Genomic DNA, 13,410 nt, shown 5'->3' with positions numbered 1-13,410 from the left:
TCAAGTACCTTAAACTTCCAACAATACTTTTAAACATCATTGGATTTATTAGCTCTCTAGATGAATCAATACTTAATTTCGTTCCTTGGTACGTGATATTCGCGATAAGTTTTAAAAATTTATAATTAATCGTTCTTGAAACTAACTATTATCACGATGAAGGCAAGTGTACCTATCGAACAGTAGTATAGCTTTAGTAAGACCGGATTGTCAAACCCAAAGGAACCAAGAGTACTAGTAATTACTTTCTTTTTATTATTTAGCCTAAAAATTAAGGGATTTGTTTATCTAAACTAATTAAATAAACTAAAAGTGCACAGAGAGAAATTGGGGAAAAGCTTTTGGGAAAATTCGATTGATTAAGGCAATACCCAAGGAAAAATTCACCTAGACTTCACTTGTTATTTGACTCTGAATCAGACGATTTATTCATTTGACTTGATCCGTAGAAATCCCTAGGTTATATTATTATCTCTCTTGAGACTAATAACGTCTAACCCTAGGTTGATTAATTGAAATCTCTTTCTAATTAATGCCCTAGTGTTGCATTAACTCGATCTATGGATCCCCTTATTAGGTTTCACCCTAATTTGGCAAAATCTTATCACCCTATTTCTAGGCATGACTTCGCTTAATTACGACAAATTTACTCTTAGACAGGGTCTTTTCCTCCTCTGAATAAGAGCATTAACTTAAATCAATATCCTGGAATATTAAAACAAGAATTAAGAACACATAATTAAGAACAAGTCAAATATTTATCCTACAATTCAGATAATAATAACAAGATCTGTCTTAGGTTTCATTCCCCTTAGGTATTTAGGAGGTTTAGTTCATAATTATTAAAGAAAATATCTCAAAAGAATAACGAATACAAAACATAAAGAAAACCCAAAACCCCTGAACGGAAATTGAAGAGAGATCCTCAGTCTTGACGATGAATCCGGCTTTTGAGTTCTAAGTGCCTCCTCCGGTGTTTAAATAGGCTTTAGAGCGCCTAAGAGCCATCAAAAGTGGCATTTTCCTAATAGGGTTATACTTGGGCTCGGTAGGGACACGCCTGTGTGACACGCCTGTGTGACACGCCTGTGTGCGATTACTCTAGCCCGTGGTTAAGGCTGTTGAATAGGCATGGGCGTATAGTCTACCCTGTAAGTCGTGCTTCGATTCTGCCAAATGGACACGGTCGTGTGACACGCCCATGTGAGGAAGTCCAGGCCATGTTGATTTCCCACGTGGGTCTATTTTCTCCGTTTTCGGCCAGTTTCTCGCTCTTTTTACTCTCCTATGCTCACCTAAGTATAAAAAATGAAATTAAAGGATTAGGAGCTTCGAATTCACCAAATCTAAGGAGAAACCATCCATAAATGTACTAAACATGAGATAAAAATATGTATAAATTATGGTTTATCATGCCTGATTCTGTTGGCATGGCTACTGGCTTGCAATCTTACATTCTGAATTTTCTTAAAATCTGTTTTACATGCTTCTTTTGAGACATAAATATTCCATCTTTCATTTGTTTCACTTCGACTCTAAGAAAGTATGACATTTCACCAATATTTTTCATTTCAAATTATTTAGCCATAACTTTCTTAAAGTCATTGAACATATTTGGATTGTTTCCCGCGAAAATCATATCATCCACTTATAAGCACAAGGTCATAATGTCACTAATTCTATTTTTCTTCGTATATAAGGCATGCTCATATGGGCTTTTCATGAACTTGTTCTTCTGAAAGTATTCATATATTCTTGTGTTCCATGCTCTCGGGGCTTGCTTTAGTACATATGAAGCTTTCTTCAAGTGATAGACTTTGTCTTTCTATTTTTGTTTGCTATATCCAAGTGGTTGTTCGATATAGACTTCTTCTTCTAGGTAGCCATTAAGGAATGGTGACTTCACGTCTATCTAATTAATCTTTCATTTATTTTGTGCTGCAATTGCAGTGAGAAGCCTTATAGTGTCAATTCTGGCTACCAGAGCAAATACTTCATCATAGTCTACTCCATGTATTTGCTTGTAGCCTTTTAAAACTAGTCTTTCTTTGTATTTATCTACTTTTCCTTCTTTGTTGGTCTTTTTCTTGTACACCTATTTGACTCTAATTGGACTATGTCTTTTTGATAGACATATTAGCTCCCACATGTCATTTCTTCTTATTGTTGCAATTTCTTTATTTATTGCCTTCTTCCATTTGACATCTTCAATTGCATCTTCATATGTTATTGGATCACATTCTGTCAATAAAAAAATAAAAATAATCAAGTATTGTTTCTATAGGTTCTGTGACATAAAAAATATCACGTAAATTATGCATTCTTGCAAGTGCTTCCATTGAACTGCTGGTCAGAATTATTGATTTTGCTTATAATAACAGTTACCAGTCCAAAATTAAAATAGAACTGTTTGAAGCTTTATACGGACGAAAATTTAGAACACCGCTATACTGGTTAGAATTGAGTGAATCCAAGTTAGTTGGAACAGACTTGATTCGTGAAACTGAAGACAAAGTTCGTGTTATTTGTGATTGTTTGAAAGCCACTTCAAATTGTTAGAAATCGTATGCAGACTTGAAAAGAAAAGAGATAGAATTTATTGTTGGCGATCGAGTGTTTTTAAAAGTCTCACCGTGGAAAAGAGTGCTACGATTTGGCAGAAAAGGAAAATTGAGTCCGAGGTTTATATGGTCGTATGAAATTATTAAAAGAATTGTTCCTGTAGCTTACATATTATGTCTACCTTCTGAACTTGAAAAGATTCACAATGTTTTCCATGTTTTGATGCTGAGGCAGTATAGATCAGATTCTTCACATATGATTACTTCCAGTGAGATCGAATTAAAGGTTGATATGTGGTATTTTGAAAAGTTGATAAAAATTTTAGCTGCGAGGTAGAAGAGCTCCGAAATAAACAAGTACCTTTAGTAAAAGTTTTGTGGCATCAACAAGGTATTGAGGAAGGTACCTGGGAAACTAATGAATTGATAAAATTGCAATATCTGAATTTATTTTCAGCTAAGAATTTCGAGGAGGAAATTTCCTAAGGTGGGAGAGTTGTAACAACCTGTTTTTTAGTGGTATCAAAAATAGTCATTTCAGGACTACAATTTTGACATGTGAGTAGAGGTGTTCATGGGCCGGGCTGGGTCAGGTTCGGGTCGGGCTCAACTAAAAAATCATGCCCATTTATTGGGCTCGGGCTAGGCCAAGCCCAAAAAATGAGCCTAAAATTTTTCCCAAGCCCGATCCAGATAAAAATACTAAAACCCGGGCCCAGCCCAGCCCGCTCGTATTAATTTTTATATTATTTTTAAATATATATAATACATCAAAAATACTAAAAACATCAAAATAAATATTCGCCAACAAATTGAAAATAAATTTTAAAAAATATGTAGACTTAAATAACACTAAGATAAATGCAACTTACCAAGCAAATGACTCTAAAGTAATAAAAAAATTAACAAATGCCTTTAAAATAATAAGAAAATTAACAATAAAATAAGTTTTTATACAATATCCAAACAGTAACAACAAAATAGTAGCAACATAATAGTAAAATGGTAGCTAAATAGGGAGAAAACAACAAAAAAATAACATTAAAAAATAAAAAAATGCAGATTTTTTTTGTCCTTTAGTGAATTTGGGTCAAGCCCGGGATAAAAATAGCTTACCCGAGGCCCAACCCATTTTTTAAACGAGCCTTATTTTTTTGTCTAAGCCTATTTTTCGGGCCTATATTTTTGACCAAAACCTCCCATATTTCAGGTGAGCCTTCTGGCCGGGCCGGGTAGCCCGACCCATGAACACCTCTACATGTGAGTTCATAAATATTATTTATTTAATGCGAGGTCATTATAGTGTCATATTGAAATTTGTTCCAATAATTTTAACATTTAAATAGTCAATTAAGTATAAATGACTAAATTGTAATAGTTGAAAAAGTCAATTGTTATTAGATCAAAGGAGTAAATTCATTAAAGAAACAAGATTGAATGTATTAAAAAGGAAATTAGACAATAATATTTTAGTGTGGGCGGTTATGAGTTAGTAAATGTTTAAGTTTTATATGTTAGTTAAGGGTAAATAAGTAATTAAAACATTAAGAAAGGAAAACAAGCAAGCTATCATCATTTTTCTTTGGTCTTTGCCAAAATTGGAGAAGAAAAATAGCCATGGGAAGAGCTTGAATATTCGATCATTTAGAGTGTTTGCATGTAAGTGATTTTTTTGCTTCTGTTTTTAGTAAGTTTTATGTTTTTGAGATCGTTGTAGCTTAATCTATCTAGCCCAGGGATTATATTGTGAAACTGTCAAAGTTTTAAAAGCTTGCCATTGTTGTTCTTGAAGCTTTGTTGACGTTTATGCTTTGGTTTGAAACTTGATGATGGATTTGAACTAAATTGTAAAGTAATTTTAATTAGTTTTGAGATTAGGGACTAAATTGTGAAATTGTTTATTTTGGCATGTTGGTGTTGCCCAGGCCATGTGACCCCTGTTTTCAAAGTTGTCAAATATTTCATGTTTTTCCATTTTATTTCAATTTTGTCCCTGATTGTTTCCAAACTATTTTTAAGGTCTTGTGAGCTCAATTTAAGGCATATAAGTGTATATTTGCTGTGTTTAATGTGTGGATTGAATTTTGATGTTTAAATTAATATTTGAATGCTTTTATGATGTCATTTGTTTTGATATCTAATGTAATCTTTCGTCACCCTAATTCAACAATAAAGACGAGTTAGGGGTGTTACAAATAGTACCTGTTTCCACTAAGTGATGATATATCAAAATGACCTGCTATGTCGGAGTGCACAATCTTAATGGTCCCCTGGCTTGTCGATATTTTCCAACTTCAAAACTCTGTGTTGTTTTCCATTAATGCAAGCTTCACACAGTTGATCAGGAGGATTAATTTCTGGTAATCTACTCATCTTTTTTTTCTTTTGAAAATAACTTCAGACCAGAAAATCCAAGTCGCCCAAACTTTCCATGCCACAACCATGAATCATCTTTGATTGCATTCTTCATACACTTCACCTCTCTAAATTCAATGTCAATAGTGAATAGACAGTTACGGGTCATACCAACTTGAGCAATTAATTCACCACATTTATTTTTTAGGAAAAGTGTGCGATCCTTCATATTTACTTCATATCCTTTTTTCTAAAAGCTATCCAAGGTTGATGATGTTGCTTTTCAAAGTTGGTACATAATAAACATCTAATATGTATTTCTTATCTTTGTTCTTTTGTGTAATTGTAACTTTGCCTTTACTTTTGATCATGGCGTGCGATTTATCTCCAAACGTTACTTGCTCGTGAATAATCTCGTCCGACTTTAAAAATAAGTCTTTTCGACTACACATGTAATTGCTGGCACAATTAATAAGATACCAAATATTTTTATTTGATTTTTCACTTTCTTTATAAGTGAGGAATATACTAGATTCCACGTTTTCTACTTTTTTAACTGCTGCTACATGATTTCTCTCGTCCACTTAGGGATTTGATCTACACTTATAACTAAAATGACCATATTTATTGCAATTATAACATTGTATCTGAGATTTATTTCCTTGTTGAAATCTACATCTACCTCTACCTCTACCTCGACTTCAGCCTCGAACTCCTTGCTCATGACTTGATGTCTGATATTCTTCATTTGTTTGGCCTCTACCATAAGATTGTCTGCCTCGTCCACCTCTATATCTACCTTTATATCCTCCACGATATTCTCCACGATTGCTTGTATTTTATCCAAAATTATTGCTAGCTCCACTTTCATTGAAAGATAGCTTGCTTTGCAAGACTTGCTCCAAATTTCCAGTATCATCATTTTGTTTCATTTTATGCTCATTGTAACACCCCTAACCCATATCTGTCGCCGGGGTAGGGTTTCAGAGCATTACCAGATAAACGTAATCTAAATCATTCATTTCAAAACATTTCAACAATCATAACAAAATCCATTATTAAATATGCATATCGTCCCTTATTCAAGCCCTCGAGACCTTAGAATCACTTTAGAAATGATTTGGGACTAAATCATGAACATTTAAAAAATTTAGGGAAAAGTTAGAAAAATTTCAATTGCGGGGGTTATACGCCCGTGTCTCAGGCCGTGTAACTCTTTGACTTGGGTCACACGCCATGTGTGTTGCTCGTGTGTGATACACACCCGTATGGCCAAGCTGTGTGCACCAAAAATTACCTTAAAACTCAAGTTTACCATTCCCTACTTACTTGGGCACTAAGTAACCAAATTACCAATCATTTAAACTATTCAAAACACAATCAAACATGCTCAAAACATGCCAAAACAATTGTCCTAGGTGCCTAACCAATGTAACCTTGTTGGTACCTCAAGTTATACCATCAAAACATTTCATCCATGCATCATTCAAATCAAATTTTTAAACATGCCAAAATCAATTATTTTAGCCTAGCTTATAACTACCTAAAACATCAACTGAAATTCACATACACCTAACAAGCATTGGTTCAAAACAGCATGCCAAATTATGGCTCCAAACACAAACATATGTTCAACCCAACATTATACTTATAGCTCTATTACAAACCATTCACAAAATAACTATCAATTTAAGACATCCTAGGTACATGCCATTACAAAAGGTAAACATCACCACATTTGAGATCGAGATCATTGTTGGATGCTGAGTCGGTGATCAAAAAAGAAGTACCTAACTTGCACCCGAAAAACAAAACTGTACGCTGAGTAAAATTCAATGATATTCTTGTAATCCGAAAAATTAAAGACATGAGGATACAAAATGTATAATTTGAATTATACAAACGTACTATTGTCTAAGCTTACAACTACCATATACCATCATTTTGAATTCATGCATATTACCATATCATTTCATACTCTACTCAATTTTCACATGCTATCATATTTGAATTGTTTAACAAATATCTCAATTCACATCACTTGCTATATAAATAGCTTTTCACATATGAAACCACATTTGTTTATACAATGACATTATCCATTCCATATTCAATTCATGAGTACATAACTCATGTATTTCATTTAATCACAACATATCTCATTTTTAATGTTTCAATTCACTATCTCATTTCTATTTCACATACCATACCATTCAATATCGATTATAGAACTTTATGATTTAATTACCCCTATTAACACGACTTGGACTCAAATGGATACATGGATCCAACCAACACACTAGTTTGACACCTAGTGTCTCATCGGATAAATCCGAAGTAGTAACTGCGCCCAACACTAAACAAATTAACACCCAGTGTCTCACTGGTTAAACCAAAGCAAATTGGCACCCAGTGCCTTATCGACTCGAAGTCGGAGAAATCCCTGAACTCTTCCTATCCTATGGCATGCCATCTATATCTGACTCAACCCGATACAGTTAATAGGGTTTCATTTTACTTTTCAAATATAACCAATATCCAATTCTCATATTTGCACATTATCACATTTAAACATATATTCATTTGAAAACCATATAATTAATACATTCATAATATATATACCAATTCAATCCATTTCAATCAACTATAATTTCAATTCACTATCAAAGTACCAAATTCTCACGTCAACTACTTGCCATATGCAATAAATCAAAATACACCAATTGACAATTAGGTTCAGATTATAGAAACACAAACCGTGGATTCTGAGCTGTTCGACGTTGATTTAATCCTTTCCCTTTTTAGTTGAGAATTTCGGTATGACGTTAGCCACAGAATTAAAAAAATTAAAATATATCCATACAACAGAATTCAATTTCACATTGAATATTTCAATTTTTACTCAACATTTGCTTAAATTCCAATTTAGTCTTTAAACCGAGACTAATTTTTATTCTTCACATTTAATCCTATATTTTTATATTAATTTCACTTTAAGCTAAATTTAGTTTCCTATTTTTAATTAAACCCCTAAATTTCAAAAAAATTCACAATTTAGTCCCTATTATTCAAAATTTACAATTTTTTCTAGAATTTAATCCTTTTCCATTTCTAGCTTAAAAATCTATCAATTTAATCCCTAATACTAAAACTATTCAACATTAACAATATTTAAAATCTTAATCAATGCTAAAATTTCAACATGGGTTGGGTAGTACTTAACCCCAGGATTCCAAAAACATAAAAATTACAAGAAAAAAGGACTAAATTGACTAACCAATTGAACTTGGAAAGATTTGAAACCTTAGGCCGTGCGTTCTCCTTCTTTTCTTTCTTCTTTATTTTTCCTTATTTTCTTTCTTCTTTTTTTTTTCTTTTTTTTCTTTCTTCTTTTTCTATTTAATTTTGCATGCTTCCACTTACTATTCTATTATTATAACTATTATCATTATAACTATTATTATTAACTATTTTCATTATTATATAATACATATATATTCATTTAGTTTTGTTTAAAATTACTTAATATTATAACATATATATATATAACATATGTCGTCCACCACATTAAGAAATTGTTAAATTACTACTTTAATGCCTCAATTGATTTTTAATCTATAATTCAACTTTTATCCTATATGCGATTTAGACATTATACTATAATAACTCTTAATTCATGCAAATTCATTTAATCGGAGCCTAATTAACTACACAATTAGCTTTGTAACTATTTATTAAAAATATTTACGAGTCCGATTTACGAGAATAAAGTCTCGGGAATGCACTTTTCGACACTCCTTATTATAGGGTCGTTACACTCATGGGCTTGGTGGGAACTTACAAGTTCGTCGATTGATTTTTGTTACAGATCTTTTGATTCTTCAATGGCAAAAAAACTACATAATCAAATTTGCGTGTTAATAACCTCAAATTTTTTTCCATTACTCTTACGTCATCAAGTGTTTCTCCGTTCCTTTTCATTTCAATTACCACCGCTTTCACTCAGGTGACATAATCATTGACACTTTTTGAAACTTTAATTTACATTGTCTCAAATTCGAATCTAAGGGTTCGTAAATGTACATTTTTTGCTTTTTCCGCTCAGTGAAGGGATTTTTGCAAAATTTCCCTTGCTTTCTTTGATATCTTTACATCTGGAATTTTTTCAAAGTTTGATTCATCAACACCTTGAAAAATAAAAAACAACGCCCTCTTATCCTTTTTACGATATTCTTTCAATACTCTTTTTTCTTCATTTGTCAAAGCTGTTTCGACAGTTGCATTTTTTAGCTCAACGTATCCTTCTTAGAAAACATCCCAACAATCTTGAGAACTGGGCAAAGCCTTCATTTGGATGCTTCAATTGCCATAATTTGTCTTCGTTAATTTCGAGATCTGCAGTTGAATCATGTTTGCCATTGTGACATCGACACAAACCTAGCTCTGATACCACTTATTGAAAGTGTAATGGAGACTTAATAGTTGAAATAATAATTTTATTACACATAAATATTATACAATACAAATACAAACTTTTCTTTTTTCTCTATACTAGCTGTTGCTAGTTTTTTATCTCTCACACTTTTTTTCTCTCACTTTTCATTTCTCCTATTACATAAACATAAGTCCTATTTATAGTTTTCTAAACCAACTTTAAAAGGCCTATGTAAAAAACTTCCATCTTGTCAAGCTTATCCCTTTACTATGGATAATGCTTAAACTCATACTTAGTCAACCTGGTCAAAGATAAGGTTACCACCTCAATCAATTCCAAGTTGTAAGTTAATATGTATACAAACTCTTGGTTTCAATCTTTGTTGACTTTAAAAAGTCGATTTGACTTCTAACAACCTTGATGCAGGTTAGGAGGCAAGGTAGCATTGATAGTTGGTGGTGAATGTGGCATAGGAGAGGGCACAATTAGGTTGTTTCGTAAGCATGGAGTCAAGGTTATTATTGTTTATATCTGAAAATGCTTTCAGTTCGCATTTAAAAATAATTTAATTCTATTTATCGTTAGAACAGAAATGAATAGAAAAATTAAATGCAAAGTAATAAAAGGAGCAACATAAGGAGAGATAATCTATAATGTTTGTTAACGCAATTCAAATACAACGATCCTATGTTTGCGAAGCCTTGTCTAGTGAATACTTTTATTTAACAATCGTCCAAATTACCTATTAGCTTAAGCCCAATCTACTCTTAGACAAAGAAGTACTTGCAGGCCCAATATCATCCCCAAATTACTACAAATCAATCACCCAAATACCTCACAATTTAATAAATAAATAATACCTAAAAAAGTGTCACAAAATGTATTTATAAGTTGATACAAGAGTTCATCCAACAGAGCTTTGATGAACTTTAAACTCCTACTTAAAAACTGAAATTATCCCATTAATTATCCTGATTATTTATTAAATAAAAGTATTCATAAATCAGTTTTTTAACAACTCAAAAACTCTCTCAAGAAATAAGGATAAAGATAAACATTGTCTTCATTTTAAACTTCTTAATATGACCAATTAATTAAAAGCTAAAGCGTCCTAGTCGAACTCCCTTAAATAAATGTGATGTTTATCTCTAAAAACTAACATATTAATTACTAAGAGATAAGAAGACTTTCATGCTTATCTAATCACCTCTAGCAATTCAATTGGGAGATAATAAGCCTTTCATACTTATCCAATCACTTTAAGCAATTCAGTTGGGAGTCCTTAAAATCCTAGTTGAACCATGTTTTGTGTTTTGTCAAATATGCCACATTCAAATGGACCGAACTTAGCACAAACGAAACCTATTCAAGATCCAATTTGATGGTCCAAGTAGAGAAACAATTTCATTATAACAGGACATGGAACTAGTAACAACAACTTTCCTAACAATGTCCAAGATGAATTAGGCTAATATCTCTGCAAAGAGCTTGAAACCCCGTATATCGTTAGCTATATCCATTGCGATGTGACATGCAAAACCGATGTCCAAAAAGTTGTGGACTTAACAGTCTCTAGGTATGGAAAGCTTGATATCATGTTCAATAATGACAGTATTGGAAGCGAGGGTAAGTTGAGAGTCATTGCTTCAAATGGTGACAGCTTTAAGAAGATCCTTGATGTCAATGTGGTTGGTGGTTTCTTTGATGTCAATGTGGTTGGTGGTTTCTTCGATGCCAAGCATGTTGCACGAATGATGGTTTTGACCCAAAAAGGGAGACCAAAGTGTAATTTAACCATTATTATTTTAAAATTTTATAAATTATAAAGAGTTTAAATGGAAAATTTTCTATTTCAAAGAGGCCGAAGCCACTGCCAGCCCTTAGCTTCCCCGCTACCCTCTAACCCTGTTTGTGGAGTCTAAAACCTCTAATAACAATGTACCAAATATTACTCCATAAACTTAATACAAATTCAATTGAATTCTTGAGTTAACATAAATATCAATGATTTAAATATCATGTAAAAATAAAATAATATATATTAATATAAAATTTAAAAATAATTAATAGAATAATTTTCTTGGTTTTTGGTTGAATAGATTCAGTACATATATTAAATTAATTTGCGAATTATCGTGTGCAATAAAATTTTTTGAAGTACAATCATTTAAATATAAAAAGTAATTAATAAAATAAAATTCAAATTTCTTAAAAGGATAGGGCATACTGGGTACGTAAAAAAATGTGTGGTGGGAAAATCAGGGCCAGAGGCCCATCTAATAAATGTTTCCACGCTTTGTACGTTTGAAAACTCTGTATAAAGAAGATACCGATGGCCAAGAAATGAAACATTCACAGATAAGGAAAAAGAAACTTAAAGTTTAGTTTTCTTTATTTTGGAGTTTATATATATAATGATGAGTACAACTGCTGAGTCTGTGGTGGATAAGAGGTGAAAAGAAAAACTGTGTTTTCCTATTCTTAAATCTTGTTTTTACCAAGACAATATATACATGGTTATTGTTGAAAGCCTCGTACTTGCCTATATTTGCCTTGATGCAGGTTAGAAGAGAAGGTAGCATTGATAACTGGTGGTGCAAGTGGCATAGGAGAGAGCACAGCTAGGCTGTTTCTCAAGCATGGAGCCAAGGTTCTTATTGCTGATGTCCAAGATGAATTAGGCCAATCTCTCTGCAAAGAGCTCGGAACCCCGGATATCGTCACCTATATCCATTGTGATGTGACATGCGAAACCGATGTCCAAAACGCGGTGGACTTAGCAGTCTCTAGGTATGCAAAGCTTGATATCATGTTCAATAATGCTGGTATTTTAGGGGGGGGGTTGAGTTGAGAGCCATTGCTTCAGATGGTGATAGCTTTAAGAAGGTCCTTGATGTCAATGTGGTTGGTGGTTTCTTGGGTGCCAAGCATGCTGCTCGAGTGATGGTTCCAGCCCAGAAAGGGTGTATTCTCTTCACCGCTAGCGTCGCTTCATTGCTTTGCATCGGTGTTCCTCATGCCTACACCACATCAAAGCACGCTATTGTGGGATTGGCTAAGAGCTTGAGCGTGGAGTTAGGAGGGTATGGTATACGAGTCAATTGCATTTCACCTCATGCGGTTGCGACTCCTCTGCTACTAAACTGGTTTGTGACTTCGGATAAGAGAAAGGTCGAGGAGATCATCTTGAGAAATGGAGTGTTGAAAGGGACCATACTCGAAGCAGAAGATATTGCGCAGGCTGCCCTGTTTCTAGCTAGCGATGAGGCCAAGTATGTGAGTGGTATCAACTTGCCGGTTGATGGAGCCTATACTGTCAACAATCAAATGGAGCCTTTATTGCTGAATAGATGCTGCCTTTTGCAATGGGGTTTTAGGGGTTAATGCTTCATTCATAAATTTGACAACTCCAAAAAAATAACCTTGCTTTAGCCCAATGTATAATAACGCATATGCATCATAACAATTGATACTATCGCATTTCATAACAGTTGAAATTAGTACAAGATCATTCCAAACTCTTTTTTTGTGGGACATATTCCACATAGCATCATGAAATAAAATCAAAGAAAGATTACTTGAAGGAAGATCCCATTCAGTGGTTTACATATAATAAAGCTACTTTTGGAATCATATGATTCGTTTTATTAATTTTCTGATACCTCCAACAAAAGAACAAATTTTGAAATTATATAGCAAGAATTTTGTAATATAGAATCATCATTCCCAACTCGAATAATCGGTAACTCGACTATTAAGGGCAGTGGTAACATGGAGGCAATTTTGACTCCACAAAGAGTCGATCAAAATCTAGTGGCTTTAACCACAACAAGGCTTCTCTAACAGCGAAAGCTTCAACAAGATTAGGTTCTAAGTTCAGGTGAGAGTGGCCTGGAATAGCTTGAGTCACAGTTTTTTTATGTTTGTTTTTAATAATACATGCATCTCAATTAATATATTTATTATTTATTTAATTTTTTATAATAAATTAACATTTCAATATTAGGAAAATTGATGAGATTATTGTCCAAATTCCCTTTTTAAACTGGAGTGAATAAA

At 33.0% G+C, this 13,410-nt stretch overlaps 1 pseudogene; it reads left to right on the top strand.

Annotated features, from left to right (window-relative positions):
• The first annotated feature begins 11,680 nt into the window (after nt 1-11,680).
• Nucleotides 11,681-12,934, top strand: LOC107925559 (secoisolariciresinol dehydrogenase-like; annotated as a pseudogene).
• Nucleotides 12,935-13,410: the final 476 nt, after the last annotated feature.

The sequence above is a fragment of the Gossypium hirsutum genome, chromosome A01, assembly GCF_007990345.1.
Source record: "Gossypium hirsutum isolate 1008001.06 chromosome A01, Gossypium_hirsutum_v2.1, whole genome shotgun sequence".
Lineage (NCBI taxonomy): Eukaryota > Viridiplantae > Streptophyta > Magnoliopsida > Malvales > Malvaceae > Gossypium > Gossypium hirsutum.
The sequence above is the reverse complement of the archived record's forward strand: the minus strand, read 5'-3'. Positions and strand labels throughout refer to the sequence as shown.